General features: G+C 35.9%; 1 pseudogene; it reads right to left on the bottom strand.

Moving 5' to 3' along the window:
• Positions 1–26986, bottom strand: part of LOC133656314 (protein sidekick-2-like) — a 1293862-nt pseudogene that overhangs the window by 109994 nt on the left and 1156882 nt on the right.

The following is a 26986-nucleotide window of genomic DNA, read 5'->3' as shown; positions in this document are numbered from 1 at the left end:
TGAGCGTAGGGCGCCGTGTGCGGGCGTGTCTCGTGCGCTCACCTCGGGCCTGGCAGGGAATGTCCACCACCTTCTCCATCTCGGCCGTGATGTGTTTCTCCGGTTCTTTGACGAACTGCGGCGGCTCTGCGGGAGACCAGCGTGATGATGATGATGATGATGATGTAATCACAAATCCCGCCGATGTAATCCGCTTCAAATACCAACCCACGCCCTTATTTGGGCGGCGTGCGCTGACGGAATCTCACTTCGGGGCCGCGTCACTCGGGGGTTAAAAAAAGAACAAAAAAGACTTTTGTATTCTGCCCTCGTTCTCGCAGTCGCCTTCAAAAGGGCGGCGGGAGGACGGCGTTCAAAGGGGAAGTTGGGCGCACCTTTCACTCGCACGCCAACCTTGACGCCATCAAAACCTTCCTGGCATGAAAGGACCCGCCGCCATTAAGCTCAGTCCCACCTTTCAGCCCTAAGGCCTTCACTGGCGGCACTTTTGTCAGAAACTGTCTCTAAAATAGTCGTGCTTTTGTCTATCCTAGGTTACGCAGCCTGGAAGGGTATCGAAACTGAAAGTTAACTTGATATGGCGTAAGTACAAATAATAGAAATACCAGCACTGTGAGAAAATGAACAAGAGCTATCTCAAAGTCAAAGCAAAGCCCATCTCTCAGGATTTTGTCCAACTATGTTACATCACCCTTGAAGGGTATCGAAACTGAAAGTTAACTTGACGAGGAGTAAATACAAACAATATAAATACCAGCACTGTGAGAGAATGAACCGAGCTATCTCAAGGTCAAAAAAGTCTCTAATACGGTTGCCCATCTCTCATGTTTTTATCGACTTAGGTTACGACATTTTGAAGGGTATCGAAACTGAAAGTTAACTTGATGTGGAGTAAGTACAAACAATATAAATACCAGCGCTGTGAGAGAATGAACCGAGCTATCTCAAGGTCGAAGCAGTCTCTAAAATGGTCGCCCGTCTCTCATGCTTTTGTCTATCCTAGGTTACGCAGCCTGGAAGGGTATCGAAACTGAAAGTTAACTTGATATGGAGTAAGTACAAACGATATAAATACCAGCGCTGTGAGAAAATGAACAAGAGCTATCTCAAGGTCAAATCAAAGCCCATCTCTCATGTTTTTGTCTATCCTAGGTTACACAGCCTTGAAGGGTATCAAAACTGAAAGTTAACCTGACGTGGAGTAAATACAAACAATATAATTACCAGCGCTGTGAGAGAATGAACCCGAGCTATCTCAAGGTCGAAGCAGTGTTTAAAATAGTCACCCGTCTCTCATGCTTTTGTCCAACTAAGTAACATCGCCCTTGAAGGATATCGAAACTGAAAGTTAACTTGACGTGGAGTAAATACAAACAATATAAATACCAGAGCTGGGAGAGAATGAACCGAGCTATCTCAAGGTCAAAGCAGTCTCTAATATGGTTGCCCATCTCTCGTGTTTTTATCCACCTAGGTTGCCACGTTTTGAAGGGTATCGAAACTGAAAGTTAACTTGACGTGGAGTAAATACAAACAATATAAATACCAGTGCTGTGAGAGAATGAACCGAGCTATCTCAAGGTCAAAAAAGTCTCTAATATGGTTGCCCATCTCTCATGTTTTTATCGACTTAGGTTACGACATTTTGAAAGGTATCGAAACTGAAAGTTAACTTGATATGGAGTAAGTACAAACAATAGAAATACCAGCGCTGTGAGAAAATGAACCAAGCTATCTCAAGGTCAGCAGTCTCTAAAATGGTCGCCCGTCTCTCATGCTTTTGTCTATCCTAGGTTACGCAGCCTGGAAGGGTATCGAAACTGAAAGTTAACTTGACGTGGAATAAGTCCAAACAATATAAATACCAGCGCTGTGAGAGAATGAACCGAGCTATCTGAAGGTCGAAGCAGTCTCTAAAGTGGTTGCCCATCTCTAATGTTTTTATCCGCCTAGGTTGCCACGTTTTGAAGGGTATCGAAACTGAAAGTTAACTTGACGAGGAGTAAATACAAACAATATAAATACCAGCGCTGTGAGAGAATTAACCCGAACTATCTCAAGGTCAAAGCAGTCTCTTAAAATGTTGCCCATCTCTTAGGATTTTGTCCATCCTACGTTACCCTGCCTTGAACAGCATCGAAACTGAAAGTTAACTTGATATGGAGTAAGTACAAACAATAGAAATACCAGCACTGTGAGAAAATTAACAAGAGCTATCTCAAGGTCAGAGCAAAGCCCGTCTCTCATGCTTTTGTCCACTTATGTTACGTCGCCTTGAAGGGTATCGAAACTGAAAGTTAACTTGACGTGGAGTAAATACAAACAATATAAACACCAGCGCTGTCAGAGAATGAACCGAGCTATCTGAAGGTCAAAGCAGTCTCTAAAATGGTTGCCCATCTCTCATGCTTTTATCCACCTAGGTTACCACGTTTTGAAGGGTATCGAAACTGAAAGTTAACTTGACGAGAAGTAAGTACAAACAATAGAAACACCAGTGCTGTGAGAGAATGAACCCGAGCTATCTCAAGGTTAAAGCAGTCTCTTAAAATTTTGCCCATCTCTTAAGGTTTTGTCCATCCCTGGTGACCCTGCCTTGAAGGGTATCGAAACTGAAAGTTAACTTGACGTGGAGTAGGTACAAAGAGCAGTGTGAGAGAATGAACCAACACAAGGAGTGTAATGTGGGAAAATTGGCCATCACATTCTTTCCACTGACGTAGCATGAAGGGGCTGGGCATACTTCCTGGCGGGTGCACAATAACCCTGTTGGTGTGGATGAAGGCGGGGCTTACCGAGGACGTGCAGATAAGCGCCGGCGCTGACCGACGGCACGCTGCTGCTGCGGAGCACGGCCTCGCACTCGTAGTAGCCGGCGTCGGCCACCAGGGGGCTGAGGACGGTCAGGCGGCGGTTGAAGTCGCTCAGGCCGCCGCCCACCAGCACGCCGTTCCTGCGCCAGCTGATGCTCAGCTTGATGAGGGGCCTGCGGGGGAAACCACACGTGTGTTCTCCTCCTCGCCGTTTCCTGCTGGCGTCCTTCTTACCTGGCGTTGGCCACGCACTCCATGGTGACCTCCGACGTCCCCGTCACCACGCTGGTGTTCCTGGGCGGCACGATGATGGTGGGAGCGATGGGGTCCGCCGGCCCGCCCACGTCTACACGGGGGACACGTGCACACCTTTAGACAGACAGTCACAACATGGCCGCCGCCACAAATAGCGCCCCAACCAAACAAAGATGGCGGGGTGAGCGCTCGGTCAAGCGAGGGGCGCGCGCACACGCTTCTGGACGTGTGAGTGTGTGTGTGTGTGTGTGTGTGTGTGTGTGTGTGTGTGTGTGTGTGTGTGTGTGTGTGTGTGTGTGTGTGTGTTGGGGGAAGGTGTCATGTCAGCCATCCGTCACCGCCATCGTGCCCTGAGAGTGCGCTCGCGGCTCGAAGTGTCAAAGCGACTTCAGCGGCTGTCACGTCTCGTCTGCCTTCAAATCAACAGGGTTCTTGACGGGTTCGCCGCCTTGACCTTTGAACCCGGCTGCGAGAGTTTGCTCAAAACAAATAGATCCCTCGCAAACTGACCTTTGACCTGGGCGGCTTCTGTCGCGAAAAAAAAAAAAATAGTCGTCTTGCTGTGACTGAATCAACATGGCCGACTGTCAAAACGTCACCTAGGCAACAAGGGTTAGCAATTTTTCACTACACATTATCCTGTCTACATTCAAAATAAATAGGTGTCTTTTTTACTACACAACCTATCAACATTCAAAATAAATAAGTGTCTTTTTTACTACACATTACCTATCTACATTAAAAATAAATAGATGTCTTTTTTACTTCTACATTAAAAATAAATAGATGTCTTTTTCACTACACATTAACCCATCAACATTCAAAATAAATAGGTGTCTTTTTACTACTCATTAACCTAACAACACTCAAAATAAATAGGTGTCTTTTTTACTACACATTAACCTATCAACATTCAAAATAAATAGGTGTATTTTTACTACTCATTAACCTATCTACATTCAAAATAAATAGGTGTCTTTTTTACTACACAACCTATCAACATTCAAAATAAATAAGTGTCTTTTTTACTACACATTACCTATCTACATTCAAAATAAATAGGTGTCTTTTTTACTCCACAATAACCTACCTACTTTCAAAATAAAACTGTGTATTTTTCACTACACATTAACCTATCAACATTCAAAATAAACAGGTGCCTTTTTACTGCACATTAACCTAACAACACTCAAAATAAATAGGTGTCTCTTCACTCCACATTAACCTATTTGCATTCAAAATAAATAGGTTTCTTTTTACTACACATTAACGTATCAACACTCAAAATAAATAGGTGTCTCTTCATTCCACATTAACTTATTTACATTCAAAATAAATGGGTGTCTTTTTACTACTCATTAACCTATCTACATTCAAAATAAATAGGTGTATTTTTACTACACATTAACCTATCAACACTCAAAATAAATAGGTGTCTTTTTTACTACTCATTAACCTATCTACATTCAAAATAAATAGGTGTCTTTTTTACTACTCATTAACCTATCTACATTCAAAATAAATAGGTGTATTTTTACTACACATTAACCTATCAACACTCAAAATAAATAGGTGTCTTTTTTACTACTCATTAACCTATCTACATTTAAAATAAATAGGTGTCCTATTTACTACACATTTAATGTACCCGTCTACATTCAAAATAAATAGGTGTATTTTTTACTACACATTAACCTATCTACATTCAAAATAAATAGGTGTCTTTTTTACTCCACAATAACCTACCTACTTTCAAAATAAAACTGTGTATTTTTCACTACACATTAACCTATCAACATTCAAAATAAACAGGTGCCTTTTTACTGCACATTAACCTAACAACACTCAAAATAAATAGGTGTCTCTTCACTCCACATTAACCTATTTGCATTCAAAATAAATAGGTTTCTTTTTACTACACATTAACGTATCAACACTCAAAATAAATAGGTGTCTCTTCATTCCACATTAACTTATTTACATTCAAAATAAATGGGTGTCTTTTTACTACTCATTAACCTATCTACATTCAAAATAAATAGGTGTATTTTTACTACACATTAACCTATCAACACTCAAAATAAATAGGTGTCTTTTTTACTACTCATTAACCTATCTACATTCAAAATAAATAGGTGTCTTTTTTACTACTCATTAACCTATCTACATTCAAAATAAATAGGTGTATTTTTACTACACATTAACCTATCAACACTCAAAATAAATAGGTGTCTTTTTTACTACTCATTAACCTATCTACATTTAAAATAAATAGGTGTCCTATTTACTACACATTTAATGTACCCGTCTACATTCAAAATAAATAGGTGTATTTTTTACTACACATTAACCTATCTACATTCAAAATAAATAGGTGTTGTTTTTACTACTCATTAACCTATTTACATTCAAAATAAATAGGTGTATTTTTACTACACATTAACATATCTACATTTAAAATAAATAGGTGTCCTATTTACTACACATTTAATGTACCGTCTACATTCAAAATAAATAGGTGTCTTTTTTACTACACATTAACCTATCTACATTCAAAATAAATAGGTGTCTTTTTACTACACATTAACCTTTCTACATTCAAAATAAATAGGTGTCTTTTTTACTACACAACCTATCAACATTCAAAATAAATAGGTGTCTTTTTTACTACACAACCTATCTACATTCAAAATAAATAGGTGTCTTTTTTACTACACATTACCCATCTACATTCAAAATAAATAGATGTCTTTTTTACTCCACAATAACCTATTTACATTCAAAATAAATAGGTTTCTTTTTACTACACATTAACCTATCAACACTCAAAATAAATAGGTGTCTCTTCACTCCACATTAACCTATTTACATTCAAAATAAATAGGTGTCTTTTTACTACACATTAACCTATCTACATTCAAAATAAATAGGTGTATTTTTTACTACACATTAACCTATCTACATTCAAAATAAATAGGTGTCTTTTTTACTACTCATTAACCTATCTACATTCAAAATAAATAGGTGTATTTTTACTACTCATTAACCTATCTACATTCAAAATAAATAGGTGTCTTTTTTACTACTCATTAACCTATCTACATTCAAAATAAATAGGTGCATTTTTACTACACAACCTATCTACATTCAAAATAAATAGGTGTATTTTTACTACTCATTAACCTATCTACATTTAAAATAAATAGGTGTCCTATTTACTTCACATTTAATGTACCCGTCTACATTCAAAATAAATAGGTGTATTTTTACTACACATTAACCTATCTACATTTAAAATAAATAGATGTCCTATTTACTACACATTTATTATACCGTCTACATTCAAAATAAATAGGTGTCTTTTTTACTACACATTAACCTATCTACATTCAAAATAAATAGGTGTCTTTTTTACTCCACAATAACCTATCTACTTTCAAAATAAAACTGTATTTTGCACTACACATTAACCTATCAACATTCAAAATAAATAGGTGTCTTTTTACTACACATTAACCGATCGACTTATTGCTTTTACATTGAAAAGGAAAATTTATCAAAATCAACAGACTTCTTTTTGGACTTAAAGACAACAAATTGCTTAAAACCGACAGACTTCTTGCTTTGAAGTACAAAAATAAAATTGCTAAAAATCAACAGAATTATTGCTTTGACGTACAGAAAGAAAATAGCTGTCAATCAACAGAATCCTTGTATCATGTACAAAAAGAAAATTGCTGAAAATCAACAGAATTCTAGTATCATGTACACAAAGAAAATTGCTCAAAATCATAAGACTTTTTTGTTTTGATGTACAGAAAGAAAATTGCTGAAAATCAACAGAATACTTGTATCATGTACAGAAAGAAAATTGCTCCAAATCATAAGACTTCTTTCTTTGACGTACAAAAAGAAAATTGCTCAAAATCAACACTATTATTTCATCATGTACAGAAAAAAAAATTGCTGAAACTCAACAGAATTCTTGTATCATGTACAGAAAGAAAATTGCTGAAAATCAACAGAATTATTGTATCGTGTATAGAAAGAAAATTGCTGAAAATCAACTGAATTATTGTATCATATACAGAAAAAAAATTGCTCAAAATCATTAGACTTTTTGTTTTGACGTACAGAAAGAAAATTGCTGAAAATCAATAGAATTGTTGTATCATGTACAGAAAGAAAATTGCTGAAAGTCAACAGAATTCTTGTATCATGTACAGAAAGAAAATTGCTCAAAATCATACGATTTTTTGTTTTGACGTACGGAAAGAAAATTGCTGAAAATCAACAGAATTCTTGTATCATGTACAGAGAGAAAATTGCTCAAAATCAACAGAGTTCTTGTATCATGTACAGAGAGAAAATTGCTGAAAATCAACAGAATTCTTGTATCATGAACAGAAAGAAAATTGCTCAAAATCATTACACTTTTTGTTTTGACGTACAGAAAGAAAATTGCTGAAAATCAACAGAATTCTTGTATCATGTACAGAAAGACAATTTCTCAAAATCAACAGAATTCTTGTATCATGTACAGAAAGAAAATTTCTCAAAATCAACAGACTTCTTGCCCTGACGTGCGGTCAAACAGCCATATTGCCGTGTCGTGTCGTCTTTTTTTTGCAGGAAACAAGTCAGCTCGTTGTTAACATTTCAAAATAAAAGCTATAATGAACTTCCTGTTTGAGGACAGGAAGTACAAGAGAACAGACATACTGCATAGGTGGTTTACATCTACTTCCTGTCTCGCGACGTCTGATTGGCCCACACCACAGCGACGCCCCTCCCCCTCCTGAGTGGTGACCATGAAGACGTGTTTGGCAGGAGACGAGAGCGTCTGCCTCGCCGCTTCCTGTTTGCGAGCGGAGGCGACGTGGGAATAGCGGCGGCACGGTAAAAAGTGGAGCGTCTGGTCCTTGGCTCGATGCCCGCGAACCAGAAGCTTCCAGATTCTTCCTCTTAAAGTCCAAGGCGGGCACAGAGTGAGACCTCCTTAGCGAATAAAACATCTACGTGAACTACAAGTCAACTCTGGAAATTCTTGATCCCATTATTGAAGGCATTCAAAATCAATAGGGTTCCTGTTTTGAAGCCATGTCTAAAAACAGACAGTTTAAAGGGTCAAGTTCAAAGTGAAGAAAGCAAACGAGTACTGAATTGACCTTTGACCCAAAACAAATAGGGTTGTGAAACTTAATTGTGCTTTGTTTTGACTGACTAAGGTGACATTCAAAATCAATAGGGTTCCTAATTTCGATTTCGATTCTTGAGGTACGATTCGATTCAGAATCAATGCTGGATTCAGACCGATTCCTGCAAGATACTACTTTGTATTACAATAAAACGTTCCCAAGCTAAAGATTAAAAAAACGAATGACCTAAAATGAACAGATTTCTTGTTTTTACATTAAAAAAGAATATTGCTAAAAATTGACAGACACAAAAAACATGTTCTAACTCAACAGAATTCTTGTTTCACGTACAAAAAGAAAATAGCTCAAAATCAAGACACTTCTTGCTTCGACATAAAGAAAATAAATTGCTCAAAATCAAAAGACTTCTCGCTGAAAGAAAATTGCTCCAAATTAAAAGACTTCTCGTTTTCATGCACAGATAGAAAACTGCTCAAAATCCACCGAATTCTTGTTTCATGTACAGAAAGAAAATAGCTCAAAATCTACAGACTTCTTGCTTCGACATTAAAAACAAATTGCTCAAAATTTTAAAAAAGACTTCTCGCTGAAAGAAATTTGCTCAAAATCAACAGACTTCTCGTTTGCATGCACAGACAGAAAACTGCTCAAAATCTACAGACTTCTTGCTTTGACATAAAGAAACAAATTACCCAAAATCAACAGATTTCTTGTTTTTACATTAAAATCGAAAATTGTTTGAAATTGACAGACTTCTCGTTTTCATGCACAAAAAGAAAAACATGTTCAAACTCAACAGAATTCTTGTTTCATGTACAGAAAGAAAATAGCTTAAATATCAAGACACTTCGTTCTTCGACATAAAGAAAATTGCTCAAAATCAAAAGACTTCTCCCAGAAAACAATTGCTTAAAATCAACAGAGTTCTCGTTTTCATGCACAGAAAGAAAACTGCTCAAACTCAACATAATTCTTGTTTAAAGAATTAGGGCTCAAAATCTACCGAATTCTTGTTTCATGTACAGAAAGAAAATAGCTCAAAATCTACAGACTTCTTGCTTCGACATTAAAAACAAATAACCTAAAATCAACAGATTTCTTGTTTTTACATTGAAAAAAAAAAAAAGCTCAAAATCAAGACTTCTTGCTTCGACAAAAAGAAAACAAATTGTTCAAAATTAAAAGACTTCTCGCTGAAAGAAATTTGCTCAAAATCAACAGACTTCTCGTTTGTATGCACGGACAGAAAACTACTCAAAATCTACAGACTTCTTGCTTTGACATAAAGAAACAAATTACCCAAAATCAACAGATTTCTTGTTTTTACATTGAAATAGAAAATTGTTTAAAATTGACAGACTTCTCGTTTTCATGCACAAAAATAAAAACATGTTCAAACTCAACAGAATTCTTGTTTCATGTACAGAAAGAAAATAGCTCAAAATCAAGACACGTCTTGCTTCGACATAAAGAAAACATAGTGCTCAATATCAAAAGACTTCTCACTGAAAAAAATTGCTTAAAATCAACAGAGTTCTCGTTTTCATGCACAGAAAGAAAACTGCTCAAAATCCGCAGAATTCTTGTTTCGTGTACAGAAAGAAAATAAGTCAAAATCAACAGATTTCTCGCTTTGATATTTAAACAAATTGCTCAAAATCAACAGGCTTTTTCTTGCTTTGACATACAGAAAGAAAATTGCTCAAAGTCAACAGAATTCTCATTTTCTTGCACAAAATACACATAATTCTTGTTTCATGTACAGAAAGAAAATAGCTCAAAATCTACAGTTTGGTTGCTTTGACGTAAATAAACAAATGACCCAAAAATCAACAGATTTCTTGTTTTTACATTGAAAAATAAAATTGCTCAAAATCAACAGACAGAAAAAAAGGCTTAGTTCTTGTTTCATGCACTGATAGAATATGCTCAAAATCAACAGACTTCTTGTCTATATGTTGCAATAAAACATTTTCAAGCACGATGACACTCTAAAAATTTTTTTTTTGAAATTGACTCTTAAAAAAAAAATACATGAAATAAAAAAAAGTTGATTATTGAAAATTAGTAATTGATTCAGAATGTGTGTATATATATATATATATATATATATATATATATATATATATATATATATATATATATATATATATATATATTTTTTTTTATTTTTTTTTATTTTTTTAAAATTAATTAATTTATTTTTATTTTATTTATTTATTTATTTTTTTTTTTTTTTGGATAATCTAATTAAGACATATGTATGTATATATGTATGTAAATATATATAGCATATATATGTACAGTATATATACAATATATATATATGTATATATGTATATGTACAGTATATATAAAAGATATGTATGTATATAAGTATATATGTATGTATATATATATACAAAAAAATTGATTTTTAAAAAAAATAAAGCTTTAAAATTATGAATCAAATGTGAATTATTTTTTTCCCAGCATCCCAAGATTTGAAAAAAATCATGATTTCACCTCATTAACTGTAACTTGTACCCCCCAAAATCAATAGGATTCAAGGCTTGACATTCATTACCAGTCAAAAGTTTGGACCTCAGTGAATAACAGTCTCTACACTTTTGACTCCACATTGAGACGGCTCGAGCGCCGAATAGAACCCCGCGCTGACTGCAGACCTGGGAGTCCCGTCCCTCACTTGGCAGGCAATAAAATTAAAAAGCGAAAGACTAAAAAAAAGAGTGATAATCCCGCCTGCAGCCTCCTGACACGAGCGCTGCAGGGTCGCACGGCGGAAAATTGTCAGCTGGGCTTTTCGGAGCCAGCGTTCCTGTCGGAGAGTTTGAGACTTGGCAGCCGCGGCGTACTCGCACTCCAAATACTGCCTTGTGGGGACTGGCCTGTCGTACTTTTAGGGTATAATGGGCTGACTAGTGGGTGTGTGTGGGGGTGTTCTTGTATTTCCACCCTTCTTGAGACATGAAGAAGGAAAAGTATCTTCCACATGAGGAGGTGTGAACAAGTGATGACATAAATCAATAACATTGCATCTAATAGACAATGTCTCATTAGCACCCCTGCTGGTGACATCTATCAAAATGAGGGTGGTCCCAAAAAGGAGGCATTTTTCACATTGACTGTGTGTCGCTTTTAAAAGTGCTCCCCCCTCTGCTCAACATATGAAATAACAAGTGTGTGTAAAAATTTGAAGTGCTTCCACTCTGGTCAACATATGAAATAACAAGTGTGTGTAAAAATTTGAAGTGCTTCCCCTCTGGCCAAGATATGAAATAACAAGTGTGTGTAAAAATTTGAAGTGCTTCCCCTCTGGCCAACATATGTAATAACAAGTGTGTGTAAGAAATTGAAATGTGCCCCCTTTGGCCACAATTAATTAATAAAATAAAATAAATATGTATATAGTGACATACTGTAATAACTTGAAGTAAATAATGACGATTAAAAAACAATTACAAACAAAAAATGTACTTTTGTCACAATTTTGTCGACTTTTTTCTTATAAAATTGGGAAAAATTTCTCATATTTTTTCTGTTTCTGTAATATTGCAATATTTTTCTCGTGAAATTATTACTTTTTTTATGTGTACAGGTATGTATATATATATATATATATATATATATATATATATATATATATATATATATATATATATATATATATATATATATATATATATATATATATATATAAGTATCTGTTTATATTTTTATTTTATTTTTTATTTCTGATTATTATTATTATTAAGGTACTATCATTTATTTTTTGTTTATTTAATTGTTGTATTTGTAGATATGACTTTGTTGTTGTTTTTTTTGCTGTTACTTTCTTTTCGGGGGGTGGTGGGTGGTATGGTTGGGATATAAACAAAAAACATTTGGACATTTAGGGCAGACAACAGATATAAGATGTATGTGATTATGATGTAATGGATAGGAATGTCTGATGCTGGATGTCATTAAAAATAAAATGAAAAAAAAAAAAAGGAAATTATTACTTTTTTATGTAAAATTATTACTTTTTAATGCAAAATGGCGACATTTGTCATATAAAATTCTGACTTTTGTCACAATAGTGCCAATTTTTTGTTGTTTTTGTAAAACAGTGACATTTTTTGAGTAAAATGATGACTTTTGTCATCATTTTGTCAAGTAAAATTCCGATTATTATTATAATATTGCCAACATTTTAAAGTTTTCTTATAAAATTGTGACTTTTGTCGAGTAAAATGACGACTCTTTTCATAAAATTGCCAAAATGTTAAGCTTTTCTTGTATAATTGCGACTGTTATTGAGTAAAAATCCAACTTTTATCATAATATTGCACAAATGTTCAGTTTTTCTTGTAAAATGTTGACTTGCGTTGAGTAAAATGACGACTTTTATTATAATACTGCACAAATTCCAAGTTTTTCTGTACGAAATTGAAATGCGCCCCATTTGGCCAAAATTAATTTAAAAAAAAAAAAAATATATGTATATTGAGACATAGTGTAATAACGAAGTAAATATGAGGAAATTAAAAACAATTACAAACAAAAAATTCAAAACAAAATCAATTACTTAAAATTTGTTTTTTTTCTCACAATGTGTCGACTTTTTTCTTATAATATTGGGAACAATTTCTCATATTCTTTCTGTTTTTGTAATATTACAATATTTTCTCGTATAATTATTACTTTTTAATGTAGAATTATTACTTTTTAATGCAAAATAGTGACATTTGTCATATGAAATTCTGACTTTTATCACAATATTGCCAATGTTTTTGTTGTTCTTGTAAAACAGTGACATTTTTGAGTTAAATTATGACTTTTTCATAATTTTGCCAAGTAAAATTCTGATTATTATTATAATATTGCCGACATTTTAAGCTGTTCTTGTGAAATTGCGACTGTTATTGAGTGAAAATCCAACTTTTATCAAAATATTTCACAAATGTTCAGTTTTTCTTGTAAAATTTTTACGTGCGTTGAGAAAAATTACGACTTTTATTATAATACTGCACAAATTCCAAGTTTTTCTTGTGAAATTGTGACCTTTTTCTTGTGAAATTCCAACTCATTTTTCCACAACAAGCTTTGTTTTATATTTGCATAGTATGTATATATTATTAATGTTGTAAATACACATCTTTATATATCTAGAAAGGCTGGTCCTAAAGAGGGAGGCATTTTTCTCAGGTCTCAAGAAGGGAACAAATACAAGAATGTGTTTGTGTGTGTGTGTGTGTGTGTGTGTGTGTGTGTGTGTGTGTGTGTGTGTGTGTGTGTGTGTGTGTGTGTGTGTGTGTGTGTGTGTGTGTGTGTGTGTGTGTGTGTGTGTGTGTGTGTGTGTGTGTGTGTTCTTGAGACACCAAAAGTATCTTCCATATGAGGAGGTGTGAACAAGTGCTGACATAAATCATGGTCCCAATACAGAAAATGTCTCATTTGCACCCCTGATGAAGAAATCTATCAAAATTAGGGTGGTCTCCAAAAAAAAAATCTGTGTCGGTTCTAAAAGTGCTCCCACTCTGGTCAACATATGAAATAACAAGTGTGTGTAAAAGTTTGAAGTTCTCTCCGTCTGGCCAACATATGTAATAACAAGTGTGTGTACGAAATTGAAATGCGCCCCCTTTGGAGAAAATTAATAAAAAAAATAAAATAAATATGTATATTGAGACATAGTGTAATAATGAAGTAAATATGAGGAAATTAAAAAACAATTACAACCAAAAAAATTAAAAACAAAATAAATTACTTAAAATTTGTCTTTTTCTCACAATGTGTCGACTTTTTTAAAATAAAATTGGGAACAATTTCTCATATTCTTTCTGTTTTTGTAATAATACAATATTTTCTCATATAATTATTACTTTTTTAATGTAAAATTATTACTTTTTAATGCAAAATGGCGACATTTGTCATATAAAATTCGGACTTTTATCACAATATTGCCAATTTTTTTGTTGTTCTTGTAAAATAGTGACATTTTTTGAGTAAAATGATGACTTTTGTCATCATTTTGTCAAGTAAAATTCCGATTATTATTATAATATTGCCAACATTTTAAAGTTTTCTTATAAAATTGTGACTTTTGTCGAGTAAAATGACAACTCTTTTCATAAAATTGCCAAAATGTTAAGCTTTTCTTGTATAATTGCGACTGTTATTGAGTAAAAATCCAACTTTTATCATAATATTTCACAAATGTTCAGTTTTTCTTGTAAAATTTTGACGTGCGTTGAGTAAAATGACGACTTTTATTATAATACTGCCCAAATACCAAGTTTTTCCTGTGAAATTGTGACCTTTTTCTTGTGAAATTCCAACTCATTTTTCCACAACAAGCTTTGTTTTATATGTGCATAGTATGTATATATTATTAATGTTGTAAATACACTTCTTTATATATCTAGAAAGGCTGGTCCTAAAGAGGGAGGCATTTTTCTCAGGTCTCAAGAAGGTAAGAAATACAAGAATGTGTGTGTGTGTGTGTGTGTGTGTGTGTGTGTGTGTGTGTGTGTGTGTGTGTGTGTGTGTGTGTGTGTGTGTGTGTGTGTGTGTGTGTATGTGTGTGTGTGTGTGTGTGTGTGTGTGTGTGTGTGTGTGTGTGTGTGTGCGTGTGCGGCCACTCACTTTCCACCGAGAGCGTGATGGGCTGGCTGGTCTTGTTCTCTCCGTTCTTATCGTTGACCGCCTGCACGTAGTAGCGCCCGGCGTCCGGCGCCACCGTGGACAAGATGACCAGCGTGTTGTCCAGCGTGATGGCTCTAAGAGGAAAAAAAAACACACAAAAATTGACGCCACTTTTCGCATATAATTCAATTTTCCGAAAAGCTGCCTAATACAGAGTCTAAATAGGTCTGACGTTTTGATCCCCCGGCCGGAGAGCGCATTAAACATTTGAGCGCAACAATTAGGCGCCTCGGGCCGCATTAGCAGTATTGATGTACGGCGTGTAAACAATGTGTCGCTGCTGACCGAGCAAGGCATAAATATTGACGTGGTCCTCCCCCTCATGTACTCCTTATGAAACAGGATAGTCCGGACACTTAATTGGCCATCTGTGGCCCTCTACTTCCTGTAAGCGCCACACTTTTTGGCAGGAGAATGATGGCTAAATGAGGTTAGGATGGATTCATCACCAGAGACTCTCGGGTAAACATCCGTGCTCGTCTGGCGGTATGCTAGCATGACATGGCAGGACTCTACCGTTCTGCTTTTAGGGCTACCAGAAAATGTAAATAAGTTAGGTTATATGCTAGCAGGCTACTTGATGGAGGACGTAACACCATGTGAATGTACCATTTTTGTTTGAAGGCTACAAGACAATGTCTTTTTTACGTGAAGTTTCACACTAAAAAGCTACTTCCTGGTTAATGGAGGATGCAACACGACGTAAAAGTAGCATTTTTTGTTCTCACAATATCGTTTTTACGTGAAGTTTCACACTAACAAGCTACTTCCTGTTTGATGAAGGACATATTCCTACGTAAATCCAGTAGAATTCCTTATTTATGTGAAGTTTCACACTAACAAGCTACTTCCTGTTTGACGGAGCGCGCAACACGACGTAAAAGTAGCATTTTTTGTTCTAACTATGTCGTTTTTACGTGAAGTTTCACACTAAAAAGCTACTTCCTGTTTGATGGAGGACATATTCCTACGTAAATCCAGTAGAATTCCTTATTTACGTGAAGTTTCACACTAACAAGCTACTTCCTGTTTGACGGAGTACGCAACACGACGTAAAAGTAGCATTTTTTGTTCTAACAATGTTGTTTTTACGTGAAGTTTCACACTAACAAGCTACTTCCTGTTTGACGAAGGACATATTCCTGCCTAAATCCAGTATTTTTGGTTCTAGGGCTACAAAATAATTCCTTATTTACGTGAAGTTTCACACTAACAAGGTACTTCCTGGTTAATGGAGGACGCAACACGACGTAAAAGTAGCATTTTTTGTTCTAACAATGTCGTTTTTACGTGAAGTTTCACACTAACAAGCTATTTCCTGTTTGAAGAAGGACATATTCCTGCCTAAATCCAGTATTTTTAGTTCTAGGGCTACAAAATAATTCCTTATTTACGTGAAGTTTCACACTAAAAAGCTACTTCCTGGTTGATAGAGGACATATTGCTACTTAAATCCAGTATTTTTGGTTCTAGGCCTACAAAATAATTCCTTATATACGTGAAGTTTCACACTAACAAGCTACTTCCTGTTTGACGAAGTGCGCAGCATTTTTTGTTCTCACAATATCGTTTTTACGTTCCGTTTCACGCTAACAAGCTACTTCCTGGTTGATGGAGGATGCAACACGACGTAAACGTAGCATTTTTTGTTCTCACAATATCATTTTTACGTGAAGTTTCACACTAACAAGTTACTTCCTGGTTAATGGAGGATGCAACACAATGGAAAAGTAGCATTTTTTGTTCTCACAATATCGTTTTTACGTTCCGTTTCACACTAACAAGCTACTTCCTGGTTAATGGAGGATGCAACACGATGGAAAAGTAGCATTTTTTGTTTTCACAATATCGTTTTTACGTTCCGTTTCACACTAACAAGCTACTTCCTGGTTAATGGAGGATGCAACACCACGCAAAAGTCGCATTTTTTCTTCTCACAATATCGTTTTTACGTGAAGTTTCACACTAACAAGCTACTTCCTGGTTAATGGAGGATGCAACACGACGTAAAAGTAGCATTTTTTGTTCTCACAATATCGTTTTTACGTGAAGTTTCACACTAACAAGCTACTTCCTGTTTGATGAAGGACATATTCCTACGTAAATCCAGTAGAATTCCTTATTTACGTGAAGTTTCACACTAACAAGCTACTTCCTGTTTGACGGAGCGCGCAACACGACGTAAAAGTAGCATTTTTTGTTCTAACTATGTCGTTTTTACGTGAAGTTTCACACTAAAAAGCTACTTCCTGTTTGATGGAGGACATATTCCTACGTAAATCCAGTAGAATTCCTTATTTACGTGAAGTTTCACACTAACAAGCTACTTCCTGTTTGACGGAGCGCGCAACACGACGTAAAAGTAGCATTTTTTGTTCTAACCATGTCGTTTTTACGTGAAGTTTCACACTAAAAAGCTACTTCCTGTTTGATGGAGGACATATTCCTACGTAAATCCAGTAGAATTCCTTATTTACGTGAAGTTTCACACTAACAAGCTACTTCCTGTTTGACGGAGTGCGCAACACGACGTAAAAGTAGCATTTTTTGTTCTAACAATGTTGTTTTTACGTGAAGTTTCACACTAACAAGCTACTTCCTGTTTGATGAAGGACATATTCCTGCCTAAATCCAGTATTTTTGGTTCTAGGGCTACAAAATAATTCCTTATTTACGTGAAGTTTCACACTAACAAGCTACTTCCTGGTTAATGGAGGACGCTACACGACGTAAAAGTAGCATTTTTTGTTCTAACAATGTCTTTTTATGTGAAATTTCACACTAACAAGCTACTTCCTGTTTGATGGAGGACATATTGCTATGTAAATCCAGTATTTTTGGTTCTAGGGCTACAAAATAATTCCTTACGTACGTTCCGTTTCACACTAACAAGCTACTTCCTGTTTGACGGAGCGCGCAACACGACGTAAAAGTAGCATTTTTTGTTCTGGAAATTCATTTTTTACGTAAAGTTTCACACTAACAAGCTACTTCCTGTTTGATGCAGGACTTATTGCTGCATAAATCCAGTATTTTTGGTTCTAGGGCTACAAAATAATCCCTTTTTTAAGTTCCGTTCCACACTAACAAGCTACTTCCTGTTTGACGGAGGACAAAACACGACATTAAAGTAGTATTTTTTGTTCTAACAATGACATTTTTATGTGAAGTTTCACACTAACAAGCTACTTCCTGTTTGACGAAGCGCGCAACATGACGTAAAAGTAGTATTTTTTGTTCTAACTATGTCGTTTTAATGTGAAGTTTCACACTAACAAGCTACTTCCTGTTTGATGGAGGACATATTGCTATGTAAATCCAGTATTTTTGGTTCTAGGGCTACAAAATAATTCCTTACGTACGTTCCGTTTCACACTAACAAGCTACTTCCTGTTTGACGGAGCACGCAACACGACGTAAAAGTAGCATTTTTTGTTCTAGAAATTCATTTTTTACGTAAAGTTTCACACTAACAAGCTACTTCCTGTTTGATGCAGGACTTATTGCTGCATAAATCCAGTATTTTTGGTTCTAGGGCTACAAAATAATTCCTTTTTTAAGTTCCGTTCCACACTAACAAGCTACTTCCTGTTTGACGGAGGACAAAACACGACGTTAAAGTAGTATTTTTCGTTCTAACAATGAAATTTGTATGTGAAGTTTCACACTAACAAGCTACTTCCTGTTTGACGAAGCGCGCAACATGACGTAAAAGTAGTATTTTTTGTTCTAACTATGTCGTTTTAATGTGAAGTTTCACACTAACAAGCTACTTCCTGTTTGATGGAGGTCATATTGCTACGTAAATCCAGTATTTTTAGTTCTAGGGCTACAAAATAATTCCTTAATTACGTTCCGTTTCACACTAACAAGCTACTTCCTGGTTAATGGAGGACGCAACACGATGTAAAAGTAGCATTTTTTGTTCTAGAAATGTCTTTTTTATGTGAAGTTTCACACTAACAAGCTACTTCCTGTTTGATAGAGGACATATTGCTATGTAAATCCAGTATTTTTGGTTCTTGGGGTACAAAATATTTCCTTATTTATGTTCTTTTAACACTAACAAGCTCCAAACTGTATGTGACCTTCCAATTAGCCCACGTACAGTACGCAGAGAGCTTCATGGAATGGGTTTCCATGGCCGAGCAGCTGCACAAGTGCACAAACAAGGTCCATTAAGACATGGATGACAGAGCCTGGTGTGGATGAACTTGACTGGCCTGCACAGAGTCCTGACCTGAACCCGATAGAACACCTTTGGGATGAATTACAACGGAGACTGAGAGCCAGGCCTTCTCCACCAACACCGATGCGCTTTTGGACCCACATCATATTGAACCCTATGGGTTAGGAATGGGATGGCACTGCATGTTCATATGTGAGTCAAGGCAGGTGGCCAAATACTTTTGTCAATATGGTGTATGTTAAGGTAAAGAGGAGGTTGCGTTGATAGCGTTCATGTGACTGTTTAGTTTAATGCAGCGGGAGAAGTTTGCGGTGCTAAAAAAAAAAAAAACAGTCAGTGTTTCCCATAAACTGCTAAGATACCTGTGGCGGTGGGGGCGTGGCTATGGGCGTGGTCACTATGACATCATCGAGTAATTTGCATCATTTACTACAATGATATGATTTTCTCTAAAAAGGCTCAACAAATGTATACTTACTAATGAATAATAACAGTTTTGTTTTAAACGTCCATCCATCCATTTTACAATATAATGATGTACATATTTATATACAGATTTGAACAATAAGTTATTCACTGAAATATATTTATTAAATGTGGTTCTTACAAAAAAATATATCTTATAAAAATATAAAAGCTAAAATGTCCCTTAAAGCTCTGCCCCTTTAATTAGTGCATACTAAATAATTTATTTACCAGCAACATAAAGTGAAACAGAGGCAGAGGTGTCCTGCCACAGTCAGTAACAAATAAACAGAAAACAGTAGTGGTGGTAGATAGACACAAAGCTTCATCAAACATCTGATCCACTGAACAAAGAGCTCCAAAAATCTTGATCCTACACTTCTCTTTTGTAAATTAAATCTGAACAGCCGATACGGGCATCTACATCAACTATATCAGGGGTCACCAACGCGGTGCCCGCGGGCACCAGGTCGCCCGTAAGGACCAGATGAGTAGCCCGCTGGCCTGTTCTAAAAATAGCTCAAATAGCAGCACTTACCAGTGAGCTGCCTCTATTCTTTAAATTGTATTTATTTACTAGCAAGCTGGTCTCGCTTTGCTCGACATTTTTAATTCTAAGAGAGACAAAACTCAAATAGAATTTGAAAATCCAAGAAAATATTTTAAAGACTTGGTCTTCACTTGTTTAAATAAATTCATTATTTGTTTTACTTTGCTTCTTATAACTTTTAGAAAGACAATTTTAGAGAAAAAATACAACCTTAAAAATGATTTTAGTATTTTTAAACACATATACCTTTTTACCTTTTAAATTCCTTCCTCTTCTTTCCTGACAATTTAAATAAATGTTCAAGTAAATTATTTTTTTTTATTGTAAAGAATAATAAATACATTTTAATTTAATTCTTCATTTTAGCTTCTGTTTTTTCGACGAAGAATATTTGTGAAATATTTCTTCAAACTTTTTATGATTAAAATTCAAAAAAATTATTCTGGCAAATCCAGAAAATCTGTTTTAAATCTTATTTCAAAGTCTTTTGAATTTCTTTTAAAATTTTTGTCCTGGAAAATCTAGAAGAAATAATGATTTGTCTTTGTTAGAAATATAGCTTGGTCCAATTTGTTATATATTCTAACAAAGTGCACATTGGATTTTAACCTATTTAAAACATGTCATCCAAATTCTAAAATTAATCTTAATCAGGAAAAATTACTAATGATGTTCCATAAATTGAAAAGTGGACCGTGAGATCGATAGGCGGATCGGTGCGGCGTCTTCAGTAATGCGGACGCTGTATCGGTCTGTTGTGGTGAAGAAGGAGCTGAACCGGAAGGCAAAACTCTCAATTTACCCGTCGATCTACGTTCCCGTCCTCACCTATGGTCATGAGCTTTGGGTCATGACCGAAAGGACAAGATCACGGGTACAAGCGGCCCAAATGAGTTTCCTCCGCCGGGTGGCGGGTCTCTCCCTTAGAGATAGGGTGAGAAGCTCTGTCATCCGGGAGGAGCTGGACGAAGTGGCTGGGGAGAGGGAAGTCTGGGTTTCCCTGCTTAGGCTGCTGCCCCCGCGACCCGGCCTCGGATAAGCGGAGGAAGATGCATGGATGGATGGATGGTTCCATAAATTCTTTTTTTAATTTTTTCAAAAAGATTCGAATTAGCTCGTTTTTCTTTTCTTTTTTTCGGTTGAATTTTGAATTTTAAAGAGTCGAAATTGGAGATAAACTATGTTTCAAAATTTAATTGTCATTTTTTTTCGTGTTTTCTCCTCTTTTAAACCGTTCAATTAAGTGTGAATATCATTAATTATTAATAATAACATAGAGTTAAAGGTAAATTGAGCAAATTGGCTATTTCTGGCAATTTATTGAAGTGTGTATCAAACTGGTAGCCCTTCGCATTAATCACTACCCAAGAAGTAGCTCTTGGTTCCAAAAAGGTTGGTGACCCCTGAACTATATGATTTACCTGAGTAGCTGGACAGGACAAAAAAAATAATTTTGTGGCGGCCTTAATTCTTTCGTGGCGGGCCGCCACAAATAAATGAATGTGTGTGAAACACTGACAGTGATCACCGGGAACCAAACATGACAGCTTGTACTTCACAAGTGCTGCAATTATCGCCGCTTGTCCTGCGCGGGCGTAAGAAGTCTGTCCCCCGTCGCCTTCCCGGCTGACCTTCTCATGCTTGTATGTGCTGCTGATAGCTATTAGCATTTACAGCCCGGGTGATTACCAACAAGCCAAAGTGGACCGGAGCGCTGGAGCTCATTTGGGGATTCGCCGCCCTGTCCGGGGACTGGAAGTTTCCAAAAAGGCGGGCTTGGTGGCTGGCAGCTTATGATCGGCGGTAAATATTTAATGCTAGCTCGCTGGAGCGGCGGCGACATCCGCGGACACGTCCATGAATTATGGATCTCTTCGGGGATGTGAGCGGAAAAGAAGCAGCCGCGGCGCTGAACGAGTCCCGGGTGACTTCCGAAGACCTTTTGAAAAAACGGGGTTGACTCCATTCCGGACTTGACTTCTTTAGCCGACAGTCTTATGGAAGAATAGGTTCTATGACGGGATGTCAACTAGAGGTCCGAGTTCTGCTAAAGTCCGGCTAAATAGTCCAGGGAACAGGAACAGTTCTACAATGGTATGCCAAGAGGAAGATCAGAATCTTTAATTTCGTATTCTGGTCAGGGAAGTAATAACTCTTTAAGGGTTTCGGGATTCTGACAACATATGTGGCAACATTGCAAAGTCCTAATCCACCATGTCTGGTTCGGTACGTGCCTCGGTTCAGAGGTCACGGTTCGGTTCAATTTCAGTACAGTGAGAAAACAAACAAAAAACATTTTTTGGTTATTTATTTACCAAATTTGTAAACAATGGCTTTATCCTTTTAACATTGGGAACACTATAATACTTCTGCCCACGTTAATCAACATTAAACTGCCTCAAGTTGTTGCTCAGATGAAATAAAATGACTAGGGATGTCTGATAATGGCTTTTTGCCGATATCCGATATTCCGATATTGTCCAACTCTTTAATTAACGATACCGATATCAACCGATACCGATATCAACCGATATATACAGTCGTGGAATTAACACATTATTATGTCTAATTCCCCGATATCCGATATTCCGATATTGTCCAACTCTTTAATTACCCATACCGATATCAACCGATACCGATATCAACCGATATATACAGTCGTGGAATTAACACATTATTATGTCTAATTCCCCGATATCCGATATTCCGATATTGTCCAACTCTTTAATTACCGATACCGATATCAACCGATACCGATATCAACCGATATATACAGTCGTGGAATTAACACATTATTATGTCTAATTCCCCGATATCCGATATTCCGATATTGTCCAACTCTTTAATTACCGATACCGATATCAACCGATACCGATATCAACCGATATATACAGTCGTGGAATTAACACATTATTATGTCTAATTTGGACAACCAGGTATGGTGAAGATAAGGTACTTAAAAAAAAAAAAATTATAAAATAAAATAAGATAAATCAATTAAAAACATTTTCTTGAATAAAAAAGAAAGTAAAACAATATAAAAACAGTTACATAGAAACTAGTAATGAATGAAAATGAGTAAAATTAACTGTTAAAGGTTAGTACTATTAGTGGAGCAGCAGCACGCACAATCATGTGTGCTTACGGACTGTATCCCTTGCAGACTGTATTGATATATATTGATATATAATGTAGGAACCAGAATATTAATAACAGAAAGAAACGACCCTTTTGTTTGAATGAGGAGGGAGGTTTTTTGGGTTGGTGCATTAATTGTAAGTGTATCTTGTGTTTTTTATGTTGATTCAATTTAAAAAAAAAAAAAAAAACGATACCAATGATAAAAAAAAACGATACCGATAATTTCCGATATTATATTTTAAAAATGACAAAATTTTTCTTCTACATATAAAAAGTGCAACATCAAACAGTTTCAAGTCAACTCATCATGCTTAATTTATTACAGCATTTGGGAAGCCTGTAGTTGATTTTTATGATGTAAATGTCATATTTGTATCAACATGTGATAGCAGGGAGCCTGCCATTCAAAACTAGGCTGCTCCATTACTAATGATTCATGTAACTATGGTACAATAGCAATAGGAGAGACTATTCATCCCTGAACACCATGGAGTTCATGTAGGCTTCATGATGCACTTACATTATTATATCAACCATCAGAGACAGAAACTCTCCATTTAACATAATGTCCTTTTTTGCTGCTTCAACACAGCTCAATCAACACAGACAAAGGTAAAGTGAAATAACAGACAGACAGGGCTTTGCTGTCCGTAACACACACACACACACACACACCTACACACACCTCAAAATGAGCTAATGTTACGCTAAAAGCGAATTAGCCTTCACCTCAAGCCAGGACTGCGAGCGAGCTGAGCTGCCGTTTAGGTTTCTAGAAGGTCAACGGGCTCATAGTGATGTTACTAGTAGTTGACTGGGAGGTGTTTATTATCATTTGGGGAGAGTCCGCAGCCTGATGATTACCTGCTAAACGCTAAGCACTGACTACATGCGCTCTGAATATGCACTGCTGATTGGCTGTTACCGCTCTGTTTGTAACCAATCAGATGGTTGTGTGGGTGGGACAATGCTGGGTGCTGTGTAGAGGACTGACAGAGATAGAGGCAGAAGGAAGCGGAGGCGGCTACTTAATATGTTCGTGTGGAAACTCGTTCGGTACACCTCCGAACCGAACCGAAACCCCCGTACCGAAACGGTTCAATACAAATACACGTACCGTTACACCCCTAACCATGTCAGGTCATCGGTGTGCTTCATGTGTCCTAGGTTTCAGTAGGAACATTTTAGAACACACACTTTAGGTTTTAAATGACCGACTGGAATAGAAAAGAATGGAATTTTATTGTCATTGCACTTAAAAATGTGTTTTCAGCACAACCCGTCCAAGAACAGACATAAAGTAGAGGGGTAGACGGAACAGGAAGACTGATGACGCTCCATAGAAAGGTAGGGGGAAAAAAAAGGTAAACATCGGGGGAAGAAGGGAGCAAAAAGTAGGACGCGCATTTTGGAATTTTTTAAATCTTTGATACATTTTTAACAGCAATAATTATATTTATTAACTTGATGAGATAATTCGTGGGGGAATTGCGTGTGAATGCTGAAGTTGAACTGAAATGCTGACAAAATATAGTTTGAATGTGAGAATAGTTTGAATTTCCAGGAAAAACGGAATTTGGTTTAGAACTTGGGAAAGTGTTAGTTGGATGAGTGGAATGTTTTGAAGGTGGAATGCTTTGAAAAATGTGTGAATTGTAGAAGTTTAAAAAATGGACGATTAATTTTGAACGGGGAAACTGGGAATTCTTGAAAATCCGGGAATTTTTAAAAAATTGTTGAAGGAGAGCACACAATTTTGAACAGGCTGAATATTTTGGAGTTGGAACGGTTTGAATCAGATAACAAATTTGGGAATTGTGGATCTTTGAAAAATGTCCCATTTGTTTCAATGGGAATTTCATGGAAATTTCGGGAAAAGTGGGAATTTTTGGGAAAATGTTAAAAGACTTGAATGTTCTGAATGAGTTGAAATGGTTGGTGTTGGAATTTTTCAAATGGGTCGAGAAATGTTGACGTAGTAACATTTTTAATTGAGAAATTATATTAAGGAATTCCAGAAATTTCGGGAAAAACAGGAATTTTTCCAGTTCAAAAAACAACTTTGTTTTTTGTCCTGATTAAGAGGAATGTTTTGACGGTGGAACGGTTGAAAAATGTGGAAGAAGTAGTCGCCAGAAAAAACGGTCAAAAAAGGGTTTGAAAAAAAGGGAATTCCTTGAATTCCTGGAATTTTTTGGAACTTGGAAAAAAGATAGTTTTAATTTCCAGGATGAGTGGAATATGTTGAAGGTGGAATGGTTTGAATAGGTTGAAAAGTGTGGGAAATGGTGGAAGTTTAAAAAATGGACAATTAATTTTGAACGGGGGAAACTGGGAATTCTTGAAAATCCGGGAATTTTTTAAAAATTGTTGAAGGATGAAGGAGAGCACACAATTTTGAACAGGCTGAATATTTTGGAGTTGGAACGGTTTGAATCAGATAACAAATTTGGGAATTGTGGAACTTTGAAAAATGTCCCATTTGTTTCAATGGGAATTTCATGGAAATTTCGGGAAAAGTGGGAATTTTTGGGAAAATGTTAAAAGACTTGAATGTTCTGAATGAGTTGAAATGGTTGGTGTTGGAATTTTTCAAATGGGTCAAGAAATGTTGACGTAGTAACATTTTTAATTGAGAAATTATATTAAGGAATTCCAGAAATTTCGGGAAAAACAGGAATTTTTCCAGTTCAAAAAACAACTTTGTTTTTTGTCCTGATTAAGAGGAATGTTTTGACGGTGGAACGGTTGAAAAATGTGGAAGAAGTAGTCGCCAGAAAAAACGGTCAAAATAGGGTTTAAAAAAAAGGGAATTCCTTGAATTCCTGGAATTTTTTGGAACTTGGAAAAAAAATAGTTTTAATTTCCAGGATGAGTGGAATATGTTGAAGGTGGAATGGTTTGAATAGGTTGAAAAATGTGTGAATTGTGGAAGTTTAAAAAATGGACAATTAATTTTGAACGGGGAAACTGGGAATTCTTGAAAATCCGGGAATTTTTTAAAAATTGTTGAAGGATGAAGGAGAGCACACAATTTTGAACAGGCTGAATATTTTGGAGTTGGAACGGTTTGAATCAGATAAAAAATTTGGGAAGTGTGGAACTTTGAAAAATGTCCCATTTGTTTCAAAGGGAATTTCATGGAAATTTGGAAATTTCGGGAAAAGCGGGAATTTTTGGGAAAATGTTAAAAGACTTGAATGTTCTGAATGAGTTGAAATGGTTGGTGTTGGAACTTTTCAAATGGGTCGAGAAATGTTGACGTAGTAACATTTTTAATTGACAAATTATATTAAGGTATTCCAGGAATTTTGGGAAAACTGGGATTTTTTCCAGTTGTCCTGATTAAGAGGAATGTTTTGACGGTGGAACGGTTCAAGTGGATTGAAAAATATGGAAGGAGTAGTCAACAGAAAAAAGGGTCAAAAAAGGGTTTGGAAAAAAGGGAATTCTGGGACTTCCTGGAATTTTTTGGAACTTGGAAAAATGATAGTTTGAATTTCCAGGATGAGTGGAATATGTTGAAAGTGGAATGGTTTGAATCGATTGTCCCATTCATTTCAATGGGAATTTCATGGAAATGTGGGAATTTCGGGAAAAGCAGGAATTTTTTGGAAAATGTTAAAAGACTTGAATGTTCTGAATGAGCGGTATTGGAATTTTTTCAAATGGGTCAAAAAATGCTGAAGTAGTAACATTTTTAATTGAGAAATTATATTAAGGA

This window comes from Entelurus aequoreus, linkage group LG08 (assembly GCF_033978785.1).
Source record: "Entelurus aequoreus isolate RoL-2023_Sb linkage group LG08, RoL_Eaeq_v1.1, whole genome shotgun sequence".
Taxonomy (NCBI): Eukaryota; Metazoa; Chordata; class Actinopteri; order Syngnathiformes; family Syngnathidae; genus Entelurus; species Entelurus aequoreus.
The sequence above is the reverse complement of the archived record's forward strand: the minus strand, read 5'-3'. Positions and strand labels throughout refer to the sequence as shown.